Below are 9,075 nucleotides of genomic sequence, written 5' to 3' on the forward strand. Positions count from 1 at the left end.
GGTGATGGCACAATGCCTCAATCCCATCTGAGTATCAAAGACATGGATATTATTAAAATATTTTTCAATATTTTATTACAACCAAAATCCATCAAGAAAAAATAACTAAACAAACAATCCTTTCAAGACAAGTATCAAGATAACTTTTCTAATAGAATTTCTGTCATTTCCATTCAAATTATAATAACCAACTCATAGCCTGAGTTTAAAACGTATGCATGTAAATGCATATTATTGAAAGTAAGGTATGTCAATTAATTTTTAATCATCAATGTAACAAATACCTTTATCTACCCAAATATTTTGAGAATTTTAACTCTCTTAAGCCTAATTAATCAAATATCAAGTTCAGCTATTTTGTGTTTGCACAACCAACGGTTCCGCTAAAATTAGAGACCCAAACAAGCTTGGATTTGAGATCTAAGTGCACACTTGCGTTCCTAGCATCATTTTCTACTGATTTGGCCTCCTAGGTACTATTTTCAACTTCTAAATTAAGTAGATGCTTTGTAATGAAAAAGTTGTACCTCTTTAAATGGGCCATCTAAAACAAACTTTGATTGATGTGATGGAACACTTCCAATGCATTCTTGACCACCTGCTTTTGCTTAGAAAAATCTAACACCTCTTCGTTTTTACTACAAATGCTTCATTTTCTCCTTCAATTTTGACACCTAGTTGCACCTCTCATTGGCAACCATAGGATAGGGTGACTCATGCCATCAAACCCACAGATTGATCTAACACAAATAAAACATAACAAGTATCAAGTTGTTTCAAATAAAATACAGACTATAGCTCTCACCCTACCCCCTGATAAAGTTCAAGATATGAATTCCACAAGGAATAGACCCAGCATAATCAAACAAAGAGATCAAAAGCTAATTGCTAACCAACTGCTCCAACATAGACCATCTAAAAAATGTATCAAAAATGTCATCCTAAGTGGTGGTCTGACCCGCCTACCTAACTGAGGACAACTATACCAAGAACTTCTACTTAGGCGAGTACTCCTATAGCCTAGTCCACTTGAATTCATATATTTTTCTCATTTTCTATTCTTCATTATTTGGTAGTCAAACATGTAAAAAGAAGGAAGCTGAGTATATTGTGACCCGAGAAAAACAAAGCATCGACCAATCTCGGTACACAAGAACCTACCAAGCACTCATGAGGCAAAACAAAATCCCTTTTTCCCACTCACTTTTGTTTTTGCTCTAACCATTTGTATTTTCTTTTGGCTAGATACTACTTCCAAAAAGACAATGCATCAACCCGAGATCTAATTCATCCCCCATAACCAACCATGCATTTGCAAGGCAATGAACATTTGGATTTTGGTCTTTTTTTTTTATTTCAAGGGTTAGAACCCCTTTTTACACATCTCTAGTATTATATGTATTGTAGATATATTTATCATTTTTTTATTTTATTCGTCGAGCCTCCCTAGCTACCTCACAACTAACAAGAATTTCTAGAACCAGCTTTCTAGTAGGCTAGAAGGGCAAGGTCACTAATAAGGCTACCTCTCAAATATATATTTGTATGCCCAACAATGTCTTCGCAAGAGGCGGTCAACAATTGCTCAAACCTCCAACATACCTAACCTAATCTTGGGACTTCATGCCTTGATTGCCAATCCCTAACAAAGAAAGAAACATCCTCAAATACACATACACATTTTGCTTAAGACGAAAGACACCACCTGCACTGGCCACAAGAATCTTCCACGTAGCAATTTACTCCCTCCATGTGCTTCTTTAACCCTATTTACTGTAGCACTAAAATAACGAACCATCAAATGCACCCGCACCAACCAGACATATGGCCCTCTTGGCCTAACAAAGTATAACATTTATATCCAAAACAATCGTCTCTCTTGGCCTAACAAATTAAATCATTTTATTGCAAAAGAAGTGGCCCTCTTGGCTTAACCAAATATAACATTTATATCCAAAACAATTGGCTCTCTTTGCCTAACAAAGTATAACATTGTATACTAGTTCAACCTCCAACAACTAAGAATTACTCCCTTGATCCTTAAGATTAGCATGATATACACCACTAGAACTAGGTCTCTTTGCACCTTGTGAACACTAACCAAACCAAGCCTTGCTATTGTCATAGCACTAAGTGACCCCACTAATTCTTTGGTAGTGTCACAACAAATCGTACTGGCATCATCAAGGACATCTTTTCTAATTATCTCTCCTTCTTGTTTATTACCAACCTCAACACCCTAGGAGCAGTTGTAGAATCTCCATTCTGTACATAGGTCCCTCTAAGGTCAATCTCTTTATCTGATTTATTTGGTCTAATGCCCTCATTATTTGGCATTGTCACTTTACCTAATGAACTATTATTATCATTGTAGGTTTTGGGCTTCAAAATCCATCCCCTTTTAATTTTTGCATGGCCCGATTGGATGCCCCTACTCCCTCTATTTTGATATTATTTCATGATTGATCTATGTCGGCTTGCTTAATGCCTATTACTATCTCTAAGTTGGCTCCATTTACAAGATCTAGCCCTAGGTGGATCTTTACCATCATAAACCCTAGGTTTTCTATCACCCAAGCTTCCAATAAGTGAGATAACTTCCACATGATCGTATGCATCAACCATGTTTTGGGGAGTAATCTCATGGACATATTCTTTCTTCAAATTTGGACCATTTAGGGGTTGCTTAAGCACTCCACTTCGCCCATCAAGTCTACACCAATTTTTGTTTAGCTCATAGCTTTAGAAGATAGGACATGTTGCACTAGGATGCAAGGGTTCTTGGACCTTGGGATCCATATTGACCATTGTCATAATCATGTATTGTTGTGTACATATTGACCATTGTCATCACAATCTTTTCTTCTACAAAATTATCATCATTGGTGGTCATAGATGATTGTGCCATCTTAGCATTACTTTTACTTTCTATTTTCTCTAACTCATATGGACTATTAATCTTATAGGCAGCTCCATGGGTGCTTTCCCATAGTGGACCAAACTCAAGCATGGTATCACTTATGGGGAAAATGATGAAATAGTTAGCCACGTGACCAACCAAAGATCCCACTAAACCATTCAAGATTGAAAATTTATCTTTTGGATTATGAGAATTCTTTAGACTAACCATCATGCTAATGACAAAGGCTTTAATTAGCACCAATTTAAAATCCATGACTTCAAGGTGGCTCCTAGGTAGAAACTAATTAAGAAAAGTTCCTTTATAGCCCAAGTTTACAAACTACCACTTATTAGCAGCTCCCAACAAATGCACCACCTTTCGAGACCCAAAATTGGCTCAACACTAGCTCTAACAGCTACGGGCTCCTAAACACATTAAAGGACCCCACACTGCCTCATGGCTAGGAGCATCTGGGTGCGATGTTCTAGATGTTGTGTTTATAGATATAATTTCAAATTGTAGTCCAACTAATTACCCCTCCTAACTCCAAGCCAAGAATTGTTCCACACATAGCTGGCTATCTCACCTCAAATCGTGCACATAAAGCAAGAATAAACACACTAACCTACAACTAGGGACCTGATTCCACTACATGTGAATCAACAAGTTTTCCAAACAATTCCTATGCATCTAGGAGATTTATTCTAATGCCATGCTCTTATGCATATGCAATGTGTCGTGCCACATGGTGCTCAAACAATTCTAACCAATAAAACATCCACGTGATGTGAGAAACCATTCTTTTCATTATTTATTCTAGCGCAATGCAAGGTTGAAAAGATGGAACTGGGCTAACTTGTGCTTTCACTCCTTTAAATATTTGCTACAATCATAAATGCCTTACTATGATGCACAAACATTTGGTTCTTCATTGCAAAGATATAAATTTTAGCATTCATCTCATGTCTATGCCTTGTATATATATTAATTTTTATATTTTATGTGTCATTTTACATAAAACCTACCCTTATCCATCCAATTTAACACAAAAACAAGCGTAGGCTGAGGCTAATCCTCAAGCCCACAACTGCTCACTACTTGTTCATCAATGTTTGGTTTGTTTTTTTTTTAATCTAGACTCCAAATCCCATTTTTTCCTAGTTTTTTCAAGTTTTTTATTATTTTTCTTAATTACTATTATCATAATTACTGATAATTTTGTCATTTTTTATTATTAAATAGAGAAACATAACCATGGTAACCAACATGCATTATTTTTTCCCATATGCACCATTACTTTCATTAATTTTATCAATTATCATTATATTTCCTAATTTTATGAGTTTTTTCTTGACTTGAATAATTAATTTTTTCATTATAATAATCAAAAAATTTGAATTCTGAAAATTGTAGCACTTGAACACAATACGTATTGCTTCCATATCAAATTCCAACCCATATTCACCCTAATTCCATGATGAAAATAGAAATAGAATCAAATTTTCTTTCAAACTGAGACTTATCGAAAAAAATTCCATTAAACTACTTTAATTTCTATGATTTTGAGATCAGTTATGTAGCCCAATGATGGTCCACACATCCATTAAGAGCCACCTTTACACTCCTTCGCTCCATTGCTTGCATCATACCACATTCCGACACCCATATGTCCACCCCCTCTCAGCCCATATGAACAACGATTATGGCAAGAGAGAAAGAGGAGAGAAAAAGACTAAAAACTAAACTTCTAATAGAATGCATCATTTTTAGCCATTTTTGTGGTGATTGAAGGCAAAGAATTACATGATCTCAAGGCCAGAGGCATTCGTCATGATTTTGACAAACATAAAACTAATTTTTTAGGCCATGAAGGGGTGCGTCCAAAAAAATGTTCCCCCCCCCCCCCCCCCCCAAAATGAGATTTTGAGAGTTTTAACTCTCTTAAGGCTAATTAATCCTCCTTGATACATCTTGAAAATAGACAAATCCTCCCTTGATACGTAAGGAGTTGATCAAAGGGAGCTAAAAAGATGACCTGGAACCTCAAAGAAAAACAATATCCTGAATCTTGATAACAATGTGACCATTGTGATCATGTGTCAATTATGAAGTATTTTAGTTATGAATTACCTCAAACCAAAATACTTTGATGCATAGTAAGACCTAGAGTACAATAATACCTTGAAAAAGTAAAGAATTACTTGGTGCACTGCATGAACCACTCTACCTGATGTATGAAATGCGAAATTGGTACTTGTGATCTAAGAGAACAACCTCGTATCATGTTTCATCTAACAAGAACATAACAAATCAAAAAGTTTAAAGATTTTGATACAAAAAAATAAAGTGGTATTATGAAACGTGAAATAGGTGCTTTGGAGCTAAGAAAATGAAGTTGTTCTCACCAAATAATGGCGTAATAAAATGGATAGTGGCTCAAAAAGTTCAAATAAAATGAATTTCATCTCTAATTTTAAAAATGAACATTGGAAAGATTTGTTTAAGTGACATTTAGATACATGTGTGATGATGCACCCCACCTTATGGCTTGAAAATAGCCCCAAGTTGAGGGAATGCTTTGAGAATGTTCAAAAAAGAAAAAGAAAAAAGGATTCATTTTTAGGTCAACAAAGTGACTTTTTCATTATAATTTCCAAGAATAATGGCTCTTTTATTAAATGCTTACTTTGAGAGGCTATTTATAGCAAAATCTCGCACCCCCTCACTATTTTTATGCCCAATATTCCCATATCTCCACCAACCTTTAACACAAGCCTCCCATATCATGGTGCATCTTTCATTAGCTTATGTAGCTTTGCCACCACGAGCATAATGTCACAGCATCCAATCTTCCACATAGATAACAAACCATTTTATTCTTTACATTCTCACGTGCTATATTATGAAAAGTGAGTGCTTCTATACACAATATTTGTATTGTGTCTAAATTTTGCATTTCATTCGACATATGGCTCAATCAACAATTATCATTCTCTTGTCTTATGATACGCGAGTTAAACTGCATGTTAACTTGTTTGGTGTGCTTGATTTTGCATTTCACCCCACATGTTGCTAGTGAATATTGAAAGTCACTTGTTTTATGAAATGTGAGTGGTCTTTTAGTTGGAGAGAATGATTCTTCTATGATATTTTCCATAAAAAAAGAGTTCTTAGAGGTCTAAAAAAGACTTGACATTGAAGACATGGGGTATAGAGACAAACTAAAGCCTCCATCAGAGACGAATCCAAAGAACTCAATAAACTTTATGACAAGAGTCTTCTTGAAGATGATAAAAACTCAAAAGGTATGAAAGATATTTTTAAATTTTCACTAGGCTTAATGCTAGAGTTTTGTTATGATTAATGGACAAGTGACTTTAAGATTTTCATCTATTGGCAAATAAAACTTTTTTTGTTACTATGCAAATTGAAATTAAAGACCCTAATAACTTTATTAGAAGAGACAAGGACTCCAAGCCACTGAAGCTTGAAAAAAGTCTAAGGACTTGGCCATTATATTGAAAGCTTGAATAATCAAAGTATTGTAATTTATCGTAGCAAATTGTCAAGCTCTCCAAGTTTACCAATGATGGCCTTAAGAGCTATTTCCAAATTCATTTGATCTCAAGTTTTCAACAAAGATATGGAGAATATAATTTTGGTGGAGAAGGAAGAAGCTATGAGATTTTTTGGTTACATGCTTGGTTATAGTGAATCTAGAGCTAGATATTTTTGAGTTCTTGGCTCCTATTTACTCTCCCATGTAGGAGATGCAAAAGATTTGAACCTCCTTCCAAGCTATAGAAAATAGTTGTTCTTAAAATATAGGAGCCATATTGAGTGGGATGAAACCAAAGGCCTCTCCAATAGAGTCAAGGACTAAAAGATAGCATCAAGAGTAGTGACCAAAAGAATTCGCAAACTATATTATGGTGGCCAACTATAATGCAAGATGCTTTCGGTAGTTTGTCTAAAAATCTAATACAACTTGGAGAACCAATTAAGTAACTGGTCAAGTACATTGGTAACTTGCAATACATTAGGGAATATTTGAGGTCTTGAAATAGCCCTCTAAGAAAGTTTAACCAAAATATTCCATCAAAAAAAAAATGGAGTCACAATAAAATTTTTGCAAATAAACTCAAAAGTTATTGCAAATTGCATGTTTAGAACCTACTTTTCAAGAGCTTTCTAATGATATATGGGTTGATAGGTTTGAAAGTGGAACAATGAAGTAACACCAAAGATTCCATTTTGCCTAGAGAATATAACCATAACAAAATGGGTGAATGACTATGCAATGGAAACAATAGTGCTAAGTTTGTGGCTTGATTTTTATACAAGGCTATTTTGACTAATTTTGAATGTCTAATTGATCTAATGAATGATTAAGAGTGCAACTCACTACACACTACATGATACTCCATTGTGTGCTATTTATAACATACAAGTCACAACTAACAAAACTTTCAAAGGGATTCCACCTAAATAAGACATGAACACCACATTTACCAATTGAAGTATCCGAAACTACTTTGCAAACGTTCTAAACCCTTTGAGGAGATTCATCGAGCAATTGAAGGATAATAGAATATTTCAACTATATGGCGAATTAGTGCCTGCCATCTAGATTTTCAAAGGTGAAATATTTCCAACAATCAAATGACTTATAGAAGAGTTTAAGTCCACTTCTGTAGCATGTTTCTTCAAGAAGTCCAAGTGATGTTGCTTCTCCCTTGAGCCACCTAGTACTAAACCTCCTAATAATATTGATGGTTCTTGGTGGAGGATTGACTATCCTAGCATGTGAACCTAAATGGGTGATGTTGGAACAAGAAGCTTTCAAATGAAGTTCCATGTCAATAAGGAAGTTGACTCTCTACTGAGTGACCAAATAGCTTTGGTTTATTGTGGACATGATTAATTAGCTTCAAGTTAACTCCCTTGGAGAATGCAAGGTGTTATCCAACATGATTCAACTTTGTATTTTGGATGGGCATGCCAAATGATAGTCCAAGGAGTTAATTATTAAGATATCATGATGCCATGCCACTTTGTTTCATGCTCATTATACTATGTGTCGCGCAATCATTCTTCCTTTTCAACATATCTTTCATTCTCAACTTCCTATTAGCAATTGTCAACTCTTAATATGGTGTAGCATGCATAAAAGAATTCAAGTAATTGTATTGATATTGGATAGCATTTTTTTTGCAATGTATGGTATTCCACACTAACACACATGATGAGTGCCCATTAAGCTTTCATTATTAATACAACCTCCCAAACCTACTCGCAGTTAAGCAAGGTGAGGAAAAATACTAGGTTTTTTTAATAATGCACGCCATTTTTGGCTTATTGGGACATCACCCAAGATCCCCAAACAAGGCACCATCCAAAAGATGGCAACATCGTGGAGCCAAGCTACGAGCTAGGAGAATTCAATCCATAAACTAAGAGAGACACACCCCCACCTCAACCAACCAAGCTACAACTCATTGACCCAAGAAAAAATACAAAGTTGCTCAAAAAACTAGTTGGTGCAATTGATACATCCTACATCCTACCCTTAGATGCCTCTAGGATGGACAATAGCCTAGCAATGTCCTAGGTGTGGTGCTTAGATTATCAAGCTACACAATTGTAGACTTTAGTAAGGTCATGCACCAATTTCACTTTATCTTATAATAAAGATGCTCTCTCATACCAAACTAACTAGCCTAGTTTTGATTCTAGGAAAATCTAGCATAATTCATTTAATAAACTATCATGTGTATCCTATACATGACTACTTGACCCTCCTTTACATACACAAACCATAATTTTTTTTTCTATGTTGTGATCACACACCACTTCTAGTAATTCACATGTTGCACCTTTGTATACTAGTCTGACCACTTAGAAAGCACAAGCCTTCCAATGACAAAGCAACACGTCAACCTCACTCTACTTAGGACCCATACACATTGGAGTATTCAACCCTCCAACCTCTTGGCACAAACTAAGACTAATGGTTGCAATCCAACATATTGATAAGACTCAACTCAAAATAGGACATACACAACATAATTGTCCATGCACAAGACACAAACATAGTGTGGCATCATGGCATGTGCAAGTGGTTAGTCAATGTACATGCACAACTAAGAAAGTATATAGTTAGTACTACTTGA

This window comes from Lygodium microphyllum, chromosome 25, assembly GCF_053477565.2.
Source record: "Lygodium microphyllum isolate KBCC chromosome 25, Lygodium_microphyllum_v1.1.10, whole genome shotgun sequence".
NCBI lineage: Eukaryota > Viridiplantae > Streptophyta > Polypodiopsida > Schizaeales > Lygodiaceae > Lygodium > Lygodium microphyllum.